Source organism: Narcine bancroftii, unplaced genomic scaffold (assembly GCF_036971445.1).
Source record: "Narcine bancroftii isolate sNarBan1 unplaced genomic scaffold, sNarBan1.hap1 Scaffold_142, whole genome shotgun sequence".
Classification (NCBI taxonomy): Eukaryota; Metazoa; Chordata; class Chondrichthyes; order Torpediniformes; family Narcinidae; genus Narcine; species Narcine bancroftii.
The window spans coordinates 42,067-55,460 of NW_027211877.1; the positions used below are offsets into that span (position 1 = coordinate 42,067).

A 13,394-nucleotide genomic window follows, 5' to 3' on the forward strand; every position below is an offset into this window, starting at 1 on the left:
AGAAGGCTTAATGGTCATGTACATTAAACTGAGGGAGATACTTTAACACCAGGTTCACAGGAGGAAAAGGTTTAATGTTTATGAACGGTAGACTGAGGCAGAAAATGTGAGATGGATTCCACAGGAGTAAGAAGGTTTAACAGTGATTGACTTAAAACTGTGTCAGATACTGTGACATCATGTTCACATTGGGGAGAATGTTTAACAGTGATGTACGGTAAATTGAGATGGATACCGTGACACCGGGTGCACAGTGGGGAAGAGGTTTATCAGTGATATACGATAGACTGAGATCAATACTGTGACACAAAGTTCACAATAGTGACAAGGTTTAACGGTGATGTACGGTAGACTGAGGCAGATACTGTGACACCAGGTTTACGGGGAGAATGTTTAATGGTGATATACTGTAAATTGAGATATATACCGTGACACCAGGTTCATAGTGGGGAGAAGGTTTAACGGTGATGGACTGTAGACTGAGGCAGATTCTATTACACCAGGTTCACAGGGGGGAGAAGGTTTAACGGTGATATACTGTAAATTCAGATATATACCGTGACACCAGGTTGACAGTGGGGAGAAGGTTCAACGGTGATGGACGGTAGACTGAGGCAGATTCTATTACACCAGGTTCACAGGGGGGAGAAAGTTTAACAGTGATGTACGATAGACTGAGGCAGAAACTTTGAGACAGGATTCACATTCGTGAGAAGGTTTAACATTGATGTACGATTAACAGTGTCAGATACTTTGACATCAGGTTCATATTGGGGAGAAGGTTTAACGGTGATGTACAGTAGAGAGAGGCAGATACTGTTACACCAGGCTCATTGATTTGTTCATTTATCGTAATTATAAACATTAACTTCCAAACATTCCATAAACTTCAATTCTAATCAGATTTTGTTCATTTAAATAGGTCACCACTAAAAGCCCAAATCGTTTGGTCTCTTAAGTAGACTGCACAAAATGAAATTCTTTACCTGGGTTTGGTTCAACGGCACTTCAGTCTGCTTCATTATTTTTTCAGCCCCTCGTTTTGTGCTTAATGCTTTGCCCACCCGATTCGCCAAATGGGCATCCAACTCTGTCTTCTCAGCTTGACCCAACGTCTCCTCTGTAAACTTAAGCAAACCAAGGAGACCAAAGTTAAAATTTTCACATTGGCATTTTCAAACACAAAAATGACGCTGTGAGTTGCAATTTCACATCAAAATCCCACTTGCTAAACTTGCAAGCAACTGAATTGCATCCAACAGCTGGAAAATTGCAAGAGAACTGCTTGGTTAAAGCAAAAATTCCACCCAGTCACCCCATTAAAGGCCTCCAAGTTAACAACAGATAGCAACCTGAAAGTTAAATACAAAGATCTGTATCAGGAATATTAACAGGCTTTAAAAAAAAAATCATTTCCACTATTGAAAGAAAACTCCTCAGGGAACACCAGGCTCTTGTTGAACAATTCCTGTTGTATTCCTCAAAATGGTTTGAATCTTGATTTCAAGCAGAGTCATTTGGTGAGATTGTTGGTCCAGAACAAACCCTGCCCACACACTCCCTTAAATACCTGCAAAGTCGTGGCTCAGCTCTGCTCCATGCTAAAGCTATCAAGCTTTTCTGAAGAGATAACAGACTTCAGATGCTGGTACGTTGAATCACAAAAACATTAATTCTTCCCTGAACAACAAACCTCTATCTGAAAACCAACAAGAACCTTCCCGAGTGGTAAATATCAACAAGACATAATATCATGTAACCGTACATGTCTTTGACTGTACTAGTTGGAGTACAGAAGGATAAGGGGGACCTCAGAGGCATTTAAAATGCTGGAAGGCCTGGACAGAGTACATATGGCAAAGATGTTTCCATTGGTAGGGGATTCTAGGACAGGAGAGCATAATTTCTGGATAAAAGGGTGTCAATTTAAAATAAATGTGGAAAAATTGATTTTGTCAATGGGTCGTGAAACCCATGTGAGGTCATTGGATGTATTTAAGGCAGAGATTAAGAGGTATTTGATATGTCAAAGAATTAAGGGTAACGGGGAGAGAGCTGGGCAGTGGGACTGAGTGGAAGAATGGTGGAACAGACTCAACGGGCCTACTTCTGCTCCTATATCTTGTGATCTATATCCTGCTGGAGACCTAGACAACCCTCCTCTTGCATTCCATTCTTAGAAAACAGTCTGCATTGTGGTTTTATGTCACATGAACCCATTTCCGATTGAATCCCATGTTACAAATAACCCAATGGAAATTCTGCATTGAGAGGACTGCAGCTTCCTCATTTTAAAAATTGTTATGGAGCAGCTCAAATGAGATTTCTTGCTTCTTTATTTGAAAGGGTTAAAATAGAATCAAATAAAATAGGAGAGGGAAAAGCAGAAGAATTTATGTACAACTGGGAATCAAAATTAATGGTTGGTGATAAAGATACACAATTGTTGAAACATTTGATTAATATATGGAATAAAATAAATGATGTAATTGGTGTAAGTGGATGTACATCACCCAGAATTGCTTTGATTCAAAATCCTCATTTCTTTTTCAAAGGATCATCAATTTCTGGATAGCGGGTTTCGTAAGGGAATTATAAATGTTGAAGATTGTTATGAAAGGGGTCAATTAATGTCATTTGAGCAACTGAGAAATAAATATCGTATACTCATCGCAAGTTTTTTTGCTATTTCCAACTTAGAGCATATTTGAAGGATAAGTTAGGACCAACCATGTTGTACTGAAATAGAAATTCTTTATAAGAGGAATTGTTAAAAAAAAATATTTGATGATGTCATCTTTATTACAAGTAGGAACTTTTAAATGAGGAGTTCATAAGTTGAGACAAAGGTGGGAAATGGATCTGAATAATTTAATTGATTGGCAAATATGGGGACATCCGTATAAGGATCTCAATGCAAGACATAAATTAGTTCAGTATAATTGTTTTTACATCAGTCATGTCAGCAGATGTCAGCAAGGATTTTATCTGAAAGCTGCACCTCGAGTCAGGTGATTCAGGCTATTGGATTTGAAAAGTTCCTCAGGAAGCTGATTTCCAATAGAGATCACATGATCCAGGGGAGTTGCATTAATTCACTTCAACTCAGCAGTCTGGAACTATTGACCAGAGTTCCACACTGCAGCAGTGAGGAAGGAATTCACAACTAGTTTTTTTCCCACAGTTACTTCTTTCACCAGTGAAATTGAATAGAATAAAATCAGAATTATCAGATCAATGTTTTAGGTGTGGTGAAGATGTTGCAACTTTCTTGCATTCAACTTATCTTTGTCCTAATGCAAGATCTTTTTGGGGAGAATTACAATATTAATGGAACAAGTTATAGGAGATATTTTCACGCAGAATCTGACCTTATTTTTATTCGGAAATATTGAAGGAACAAGGTTCATCAGTGATGTACGATATACTGTGGCAGATACTGTAACACTGGGTTCACAGCAATGAGAAAGGTTAACAGTGATGTACAATAAACAACAGCAGATGCTGTGGCATCAAGTCAACAATGGGGAAAAGGTTTAATGGTGATGTACGATATAATATGGCAAATACAGTGTCACTGGATTAACAGTTGAGAGATAGATCAACGGTGATGTACGGTAGACTGAGCCAGATACTGTGACACCAGTTACACAGTAGGGAGAAAGTTTAACAGTGATATACAGTAGACAGAGGCAGGTACTGTGACACCGAGTTCACAGTAGTGAGAAGGTTTAAGAGTGATGTACAATAAACTGTGGCAGATACTGTGACAACAGGTTCACAGTGGGGAAGAAGTTTAACGATGATTCACGTCACACTGTTGCATATTCAGTGACACTGTGTTCACAGTGTGGAGAACGTTTAATGGTGATGTACGGTAGACTGGGACAGAAACTGTGACACTGGGTTCAGAGCAGTTAAAAGGTTTAACAGTGATGTATATACAGGATCACAGTGAGGTGTAGGTATAATGGGGATAGAAACATAGAAACATAGAAGATAGGAGCAGGAGTAGGTCATTCGACCCTTCGAGACTGCTCCGCCATTCAACGAGATCATGGCTGATCTTAAAGTTCTGTACCCCGTCCCCGCTTTCTCTCCGTAACCTTTAATACCCTTATACTGAAGAAATATATCTAATTCCCTCTTAAATATATTTAATGAACCTGCCTCTACTGCCCTCTGTGGCAATGAATTCCACAGATTCACCACCATCTGGGTAAAGAAATTCCTCCTCATCTCGGTCCTAAATGGTTTGCCTATTATCCTCAAACCATGGCCCCGGGTTCTGGATTTTCCCATCCTTGGAAACATCCCATCTGCATCCATTCTGTCCAGTCCTGCCAGAATTTTATATGTCTCTATGAGATCCCCTCTCAATCTTCTAAACTCCAGCGAGTACAATCTCAATTTGCTCAATCTTTCCTCATAAGTCATTCCTGCCATTCCAGGAATCAGCCTGGTGAATCGCCTCTGCACTCCCTCCATTGCAAGAACATCCTTCCTTAGATAAGGTGACCAAAACTGCACACATTACTCCAGGTGGGGTATCACCAAGGCCCTGTACAGCTGCAGTAAGGTATCCTTGTTCCTGTACTCAAACCCTCTTTATATGAAGGCCACATACCATTTGCCTTTTTAACCGCCTGCTGTACCTGCATGCTCGCCTTCAGAGACTGGTGTACAAGTACCCCTAGGTCTCTCTGCACATCCCCATCTCTTAATCTATTGCCATTCAAATAGTAATCTGTCCTCCGGTTTGTATTACCAAAGTGGATAACCTCACATTTATCCACATTATAGTGCATTTGCCATGTATCTGCCCAGTCCCTCAATTTATCCAAATCACACTGGAGCTTCCTGACCCCCTCTTCCGTGCACACAACCCCTCCTAGCTTAGTGTCATCTGCAAATTTGGAGATATTAAAACCAATCCCCTCATCCAGATCATTAATGTAAATTGTGAACAGCTGGGGTCCCAGTACAGATCCCTGTGGCACCCCACTGGTCACCGCCTGCCACTCAGAAAACAAGCCATTTATCCCAACTCTCTGTCTTCTACCTGCCAGCCAGTTCTCAATCCACATCAATACTTTGCCCCCAATCCCATGAGCCTTGATTTTGGAAGCCAGTCGTTTATGCGGGACCTTATTGAAGGCCTTTTGGAAGTCCAGGTACACCACATCCACTGGCTCTCCCCCATCTATTTTACCTGTCACCATCTCAAAGAATTCCAATAGATTTGTCAAACACGATTTACCTTTTGTAAATCCATGTTGACTCTGTCCGATCCCTTCTCTGCTAGTCATATGCTCCGCTATTACCTCCTTAATAATGGATTCCATAATTTTGCTCACTACTGAAGTAAGGCTCTACGGCCTATAATTCCCTGCTTTTTCTCTACCCCCCTTTTTAAATAGTGGGGTAACATTAGCTACCCTCCAATCCATGGGTACTGATCCTGAGTCTATTGAGTTCTGGAAAATAATTCTTAAAGCATCTGCTATCTGAATGGCCACTTCCTTAAGTACCCTACGATGTAGATTTTCAGGCTCTTGGGATTTATCTGCGTTCAATCCCATAAATTTCTCAAGACCATGTCCTTAGAGATACTGATTTCTTTCAGTTCCTCCCTTGCATTAGTCTCTATGTTTCCCAACATCCTTGGGAGGTTATTTGTATCCTCTCTTTTGAAAACAGAATGATTTCTAGAATTGATTATTTTTTAATTTCAGCACATTTGCAGGATAGGGTTACATCTGTGGATTATAAGGCAAGACTGGTTTCGGACCATTCATTATTATTATTAGAATATCAGAGTTGACAGGATGTTCAGAGAGCTCCAAGATGGAGATTCAATACTATGTTACTGCAAAAAACGGAATTTATTAGTTATTTAAAACAACAAATTGAGGTTTTTATTAGTAATAATACTAATTCTGTTTCTAGTCAATTTGTTTTATGGGATGCAATGAAAGCTTTTTTACGAGGTCAAATTATTAGTTATGCTTCTAAAGTAAAGAAAGAGAGAATTAAAGAGATTGAAGATTTAGAGAAAAAGATAACTGTTACTGAAAAAGAATTTCAAAAAAAATGCTACTGAAACGCAAAAGAATCAGTTAACTAATTTAAAATTTAAATATAATGAATTACAAACTTATCGGTTTGAATGTTTAATGAACCGAACTAAACATAAATTTTATGAATGGGGTGAGAAATCTTATAAAGTTTTGTCATGGCAGTTAAAAAAGGAACAATTATGTAGAATTATACCAGTAATTAGAAAGAAATCGGGTATTAATTTTAGTCAAAAGGAAATTAATGAGGAATTTTGTAATTTTTATTAAAAATTATGTACTTCAGAATGTAAAGATGTAACTGAGGATGCTATAGATTCTTTTTTGAAAAATATTAAATTGCCACAATTGAATCAAGAAGATAGACAGGAGTTAGATAAATCCTTTACAGAAAAGGAAATAGAAACGGCCATAAGAGATATGCCAAATGGAAAGGCACCTGGTGAAGATGGGTTTTCTATAGAGTTTAATAAAACTTTTTATGCTGATATATTTCCTATATATAAGGATGTTTTACAACAAATTTATGACACTTTTCGATTACCCAAGTCTTGTTCCAATGCAATAATTACAGTTATACCAAAAAAAGATAAAGTTCCTTTACAGGTTTCTTCTTAGTTTTGCCAGGGTGGGGTCCATACAGGAGCCTGATAACAGCAGGGAACCCGTGGAAGGGGATGGAGGGCATTCGATTGTGCACCAGCAGGACACTGCTGAGGGTACGGATTCCCTCGGGCTCTCGAGGGTAGAAGGCGCTGGTTATTCCAATGGTTTAGGTGAGGCAGGGTCCAAATTAGAGCTGGCGCAGGTCATCAAGGGTCGACATAACAGGTGCCTGGAACTGTCATGAGGATACTAAGGGCTGGTAGAGGTAGGTAAGGAGGGGGTAGTTGTGTTCCGACGAGGGATTGCTGAGTGAGAGGCCACATGGATGGGACTTTGAGACAAGGGGCCTCTGACTGTCCAGGGATGGGGCCTGTAATTAGACCCGCAGACATCCAGCACACAGCATCTTTGACCCACTACCATCAGGAAGGAGATATGGAGGAACAAAATCAGGCTGACAGGCAGGGAAATAATTTCTTCCCACAGGCCGTGAGATTGACAAAGCAATGCGAGTTGAATGGGTCCGTGGAATGAAAAGGTTGAGAGGGATATGGACTGTTTGCAAGCAGCTTGGCCATCAGAAAAGATGGGCTGAAAGGACTGTTTCGGAGTTGTCTATCTGGACCAGTCTTTTGAATTGAATATTTAAAAAATTCATGACAGGCTGGACTATCATTTTAGATGGTGATTTTAGATTGACACATGCAGCCCGGAAACAGGCCTTTTCAGCCTATGAGCCACAACCACTCAATTACACCAATGACCTACAACCCCCGGTACATTTTAAATGGTGGAAGGACCAGGAGCAACTGGTGGAAATGCACGCAGACACAGGAAGAATGTAGAACTCCCCAGAGACAGTGTCAAATTTGAACCCGGCTTGCTGCCCCCTTAACAGCGTTGTTCTAACCGCGACGCTAACCTTGCCACACTCAATGATTCCCAGGATTCTTCCTCCTACTTTCCATGAGCTGTGATTGCTACCAAATCCAGGGCCCTTGTTTCCCTGAGGCTCTGACCCCTCCCCAGTGACTCTGTCCCCAATGCCTCTCATTGGCCGGATGATCATCACTCTCTTTCCTGGCTCTCACACAAACTTTTTCACCCCAATTCCACCACCTACAACTCCCTTGTCATGTTCCACCCATTTACCCATAGGACCAAGTGTAACGAGGTGGGGGCAGGTCCAGGCTGTAGTCACATAGCTTGTCGAAGGACAAGTGAGAGCAGGAGTCCTGAGGCAAGAGGTGGAGAGCAGTGTGTACTGTGGCAGCCAGCTGTACAGGGGCACAGTCTCCAGGGTGTGGGGAGAGAGAGAGGACTCGCTCAGATGGGACAGATGTCCCAGTGCAAAGGTTTAGGGAACTCCCCAGCTCGGTGAAGGACTGGGATGCTGCCACTGGACCTCTGCCCTCTCCATATCTCCACCGTCTTGGGGTCCTAGGAGTAGCACAGGTTCTAAGGCCTGTCGGTGGGGGAAGGGGAGGTGCAGGAACTGGGGTGAGGCAGTTCTGATGCGTGATCGATTTGAGATGGGCCAAGTGAGAGTATCGGTTCAGTTGGAGGACAGACATGATGGGGAATGGGCCTTTGGGACAGGCCCAGGGGAGGGCTGGGGCTTCAGGATGAGTCTTGTGGGGAGGCGGGGGCTTTGGGGACCAGCCAGTGAAGGACAATGGCTTTGGGAATGGACCTGGCGGGGGTCAGGGGCTTTGGGGAGGGAAAAGTGGGGAATAGGGTTTGTGGGAGGACCTGTTGGACAAAAGAATTAGTGACAGACCGAGTTGGGAATGGTATTGTGGACGGACTCAGAGGGAGATTGGATTTTGTTTGGACCCGGTGGTGATGCGATTGGTAACGGATCCAATGGGGGATGGTATTGGGGACTGATCCGGCGGTGGACGGTATTGGGGTTGGATCCAGTGGGGGAAGAGATTAGGGATGGATGCAGCGGGGGAATGGATTGGGGATGGACTTGTCGGGTGACGGGATTTTGGATGGACCCAGCGGGGACAGGATTGGGGATGGACCCGGCAGGGAACGGTATTTGGGACAGATCCGGCGGGGGACGGTATTGGGGTTGGACCCAGTGCAGACGTGATTGGGGATGGTCCCGGCGAGGGATAATATTGAGGATCGACCTGGTGGAGAGTTTTGGAGATGGACCCGGTGAGGAATGGACCCGGCAGGGGACTGCATTGACTCCGTCTTCAATGCCTGACACAATCTTTACTGGATGATCACAGCCGGCTGATCACCGCTCCCTTTCCCAGGTTTCACCCAAACTTTCTTACCCCAATTCCATGACCTACAACCCCCTCGTCATGTCCCACCCACTCACCCACAGGGCCAAGGGTAATGAGGAGGGGGAAGCTCCTGGCTGTAGTCACACAGCTCATTGAAGGACAAGTGGGAGCAGGAGTCCTGGGACAAGAGTTGAAGGGCAGTGTGTACTGTAGCAGCCAACTGAATTGGGCCACATTCTCCAGGGTGGGGGGAGAGAGAGGCCTGGCTCAGATGGGTCAATTGACCCAGTGCCAAGGGTCAGGGGATTCCCCAATTTGGTGAAGGTATGGAATGCTGCCACCAGGAAGGAGATGGATCACTGCCCTCCCCACATCTCCACTGTCTGGGTGTCCCAGGAGCAGCTCTGATTCCAAGGCCTGTGGGTGGGGAAGGGGGAGGTTCAAGAACTGGGGTGGGGTAGTTGTGATGGGTGATCGATTGGAGAGGGTCCCAGTGAGGGAACCGGTCTGGTGGGAGGACAGACCTGATGGCGATGGGCCTTTGGTTGCAGATCAATTGGGGTGGGGGTGCGGGGACGGGCTGGGCATGTTGAGGGACAGTGGCTTGTTTAAGGCCTTGGTGGGAGACAGGAGCTCTGGGGACAGTCCAAGCAATGGGCGGAGCATTGGGGACAGGCCCAGTGGGGGACAGAGGCTTTGGGGACGGGACTGGTGGGGGATAGGGGACAGTATTGAGGATGGACCCAGAGGACGGAGACCACCCCTGGATCTCCGGTTCACCATCGGGTCACTCATCTTGGCCCACGGACCTGCTTTGATCTGCGGGAACCTGAATTCGATGCAGTTGAGGTTCATCTCCCAGATATGCTCCTCGGCTGAGAAACCACCTTCACCTCTGGCTCGGGGTGGGGGCAGCAGGAGGGTGACAAGGGGAGGGGATACAGTGTATGCCTACCAGGTCAGGGACATAGGATGAGCCCAAGAACTGGGGTGGTGGTGAAGGCTGAAACCTTCGGGGCATTTAAGAGTCTCTGAGTCACATGGATGAAAGAAGAATGGAGGGTTATGAGGGAGGAAGGGGTTAGTTATTTTTATTTTGGTTGGAATACATCGGTCGGCACAACATCGAGGGCCGAAATGCTTGTACTGTGCTCTCGTGTTCTACGTTAAACCTGTCAGTCTTTCAGCAAGCGGAGATGTTGGGGAGGGAACGCTGCCGACTGGCACATTCCAGGCTGCAGGAGTACATGCTGAGGGATGGATGGAGGCTTGGCACAGCCAAAACGAAGGCACTATGGGGATGGATCATAACCCTCTCATTACCGGGCATTGAGAGGCTGAGACCAAGGGGAACTCCTCCAACAGCAGAGGGGAGCTGTAACCACACGGTATCAAAGTGGTGGCAATGAAGGTAAACAGAGACGTATGCAGCAATGTTCAGTGAAGGGAATATCTGGATACAACAGGAGGGGGAGAAAAGACTTGGAATGGTCTTCCTCTTTGGAAATAATTTGTGAATAAAGTCAATTTCGCTGAGTGGTGGGGGGTGGGTGGTGGTAGTGGGATGAGAAAAGCCCTACTCAGTCAACTTTACTTCATGAGATACTTTCTCCGATCCAGGAAATCTCTTCTGCACCCACTCCAAAGTACAACCTCAAATTTATTACCCTTGGATAGCACAAGTACGACCTGATAAAACAGAGTTCTTGGGGTAAACACACGCAAACACACAACCAAGCCCTCACACAACAGACAAATAATACATGTGGAGCATGTCCAGAAAAATAACTCACTATTGTTGAATATATAGCAGAGTGGAGGAGTATTTGTATGAGCAGCTCATCAATTGTTCCACGTTCTCCCTGTTTGGAGGAAGCAGCTGTTCCTGGGCCTCTTGGTACCAGCTCTAAAATTCCTGGATCTCTTTCCCAACAGGAATAGCTGGATGATGCTGTTGGCCGGGTGAAGGGGTCCTCGATGATTTTGTCAATGATCGTAGTGGATCACATTGATATTTGGGGTGGTGGGGGGGTGGGGGGCAGGAGGGTGTCCCCAGTGTTGCTCTAGGCCTCTTTAGGTCCAGTGGAATGACCTCTGATCATTTAAAAAAAATATTTATAAATCCACAAAGAATTCACACAATTAATAATAATACAAATCCCCCCCCCCATAAACCACCCCATCCCCCCTCTATCCCCGTGCCAAAAGAAAAAAGAAGAAAAATGAGGACAAGGGACCCCCCAAACAGGAGCGCCGATTACTTTAATGTTCCTTTTCATAAACTGAGGCCTGAAGGAGAAAGGGAATGTCAGAGTTTCATTTAAATATTCACACCCACCCTTTGTAAATATGGGCTCCATATTCTTCCACAATATATGGTTGTTGCGGCTCACTAACCGGGATGCAAACCAGTACACAAGATGGCTGACGAACGCAGTGACTGAGCAGATCCCACGAGAACCAACAACCTTCGTCCCAGGTGACATCCTGCACGGCGGGAAGCAATGAGCAATGGCAGGAACACCCACCAATCCGAGGCTGGCTCTGCCGTTTCAAAAGACCTGTCCTCAGCACTGGGAGAGTATATAAGCAGAGCTGCCAGTTCAACAAACCAGTCTTCGACTTCGACTTCTTGGGTGTGTATCGTTCATTCCACACTTCACGGTAAGTGTGCTGGATATTGTTGCGAAGCAAGAGACTTTAACCATCGACCACCTCAAGCCAGCAAATTGGTCTCCACTCAGCCCCCATGACGCAGATATAGGCGATCAAAAGCAGCGAACAGCGCTCCAATCACTGGTTCTGGGGAGGTGGGGGATCATGCTAACTGGGATCCCCCCGTGCACAAGATGACTGACGAACCTGATGACCACGCAGAGTCAACAGGGACCAACAAATTTCGACCCAGGGGACAACCCGCACAACAGTAATCAACAAGGACAGGAAGACTGACTAATTGGAGGCCGGCGCTGATATGACATAATTCCAGTCGACAGCAGCAGGGAGAGAATAGAAGTAGAGCTGCCAGTGTAATAAAGGAGTCTTTAACTTTGATTTCTTGAGTGTGTGTCCTTCTTTCCACCCTTCACAGTAGCGCGCACACTCCAATTTCACATCGAATGGTCTTGCTCATCTTACATCGGGAGTCATGTGTCCAGTTTCCTTATCTGAAGAATGAGAAGTGCACAAAAATTATCAGATTTGTTTCTGGGATGTTTTAACCGGGTGAAAGGAGGAACGTTTGAATATGGATCTCTTTCTCATTGGAAAAAAAGAAGATGGCCTTACAACATTATGAGGGGACACAGCAGCACGGATCGAGAGAGGATAATGCAAAGGAGCTGAACACCAAGTGTCACAATTTCCCAATAACTGATCAGCTGCTTGGACTTTAAGAAATGTCTTTAATGAAAATGTAATATCCTTGGAATTCTCTACCCTGTTGAAGGTTCATTTAAAATTGGGATCCATGGACATGTGATGAGTTTACTGTCATACACATTCGTAGAGGGATCAGATGCATCGAACTGAGATGCAGATACTTTGAAAAAAGTAACAGACATTAAATTGGAAGCAGTAATTAATTTGAAGGAAAGATTGAGAATAAATAGTCTCCCTTGTATTTCTTCAGATCAGAGGAATCCTGGAGCCAGGACAAAGTGATCTTATGAAATCTAAGGTTTTGATTGTTGTTGGGGTAGTTGTAAATGGATGGGCTGAAGGGGCTCCTGCTCCTTCGACTGCCTGTTTTCTGTCTTGCGAAACTGATTGGGTGCACCTGTGCGTTCGCTCGCTCACTGATTGGTTGCTTCAGTTGCGCCAGCCAATGGGATGATTCGAAGGGGCTGCTATCTGATTGGACGCTGAAGTCGGGTTGGATTGATGGGCAGTTTCGCGGGCTGATTGGCTCGTGCAGTGGGGAGGCGGGACGTTGGCGGCGTCGTCGTCTGCTCGGGATCCATCGCGTCTCCGCGGGCGCTAAAGAGAAGAAGTTGGCGACGGCGCCGGGATCATCCTCAGCCGCGCGGTCCAGGGAAAACGGGCAACCAGCAGCCTGCTGGGCCCCACCTGGGAGTGGCCGGTACCGGCCAGGTGTTTGAGTGGAGCCGAGGCGTCGGTGCGAGGCCTGATGGCGCCGACAGGGCGAGGCAGGAGGCCGCGAGGTAACTTGCAGAGGGAGGGGGCGGGGGCAGGAGCTTGGCAAGTCTGGTTCGCGCATGCGTGGTGACTTCGCGCATGTGCGGCTGATTTGGATGTGCCGACGGGGCAACTAAGCGAACCGTTTGCGCAAGCGCATGCGCACAGAAATTAAGATGGCTGCCCCCAGCCAATGGACCCCGAAGCGTTGAGTCGATCCGCACATTTTGGGTCTTTCGTGTCCTGTGTCTCTGTTCTCGTTTGTCAAATCATTTGATTTTAAAAATAGGCTCTAAGACTTCAGGGCTCCTCGCACGCGGTAAAAACC

General features: G+C 45.3%; 1 long non-coding RNA gene across 1 annotated transcript; it reads right to left on the minus strand.

The window, feature by feature from the left end:
- Window positions 1–1,009: 1,009 nt before the first annotated feature.
- Window positions 1,010–12,003, minus strand: LOC138750425 (uncharacterized). The gene is made up of 3 exons (XR_011349332.1): window positions 11,268–12,003; window positions 10,723–11,023; window positions 1,010–1,127 (listed from the first exon to the last, which is right to left on the minus strand). It is a non-coding gene; the product is annotated as an uncharacterized lncRNA (long non-coding RNA).
- Window positions 12,004–13,394: the final 1,391 nt, after the last annotated feature.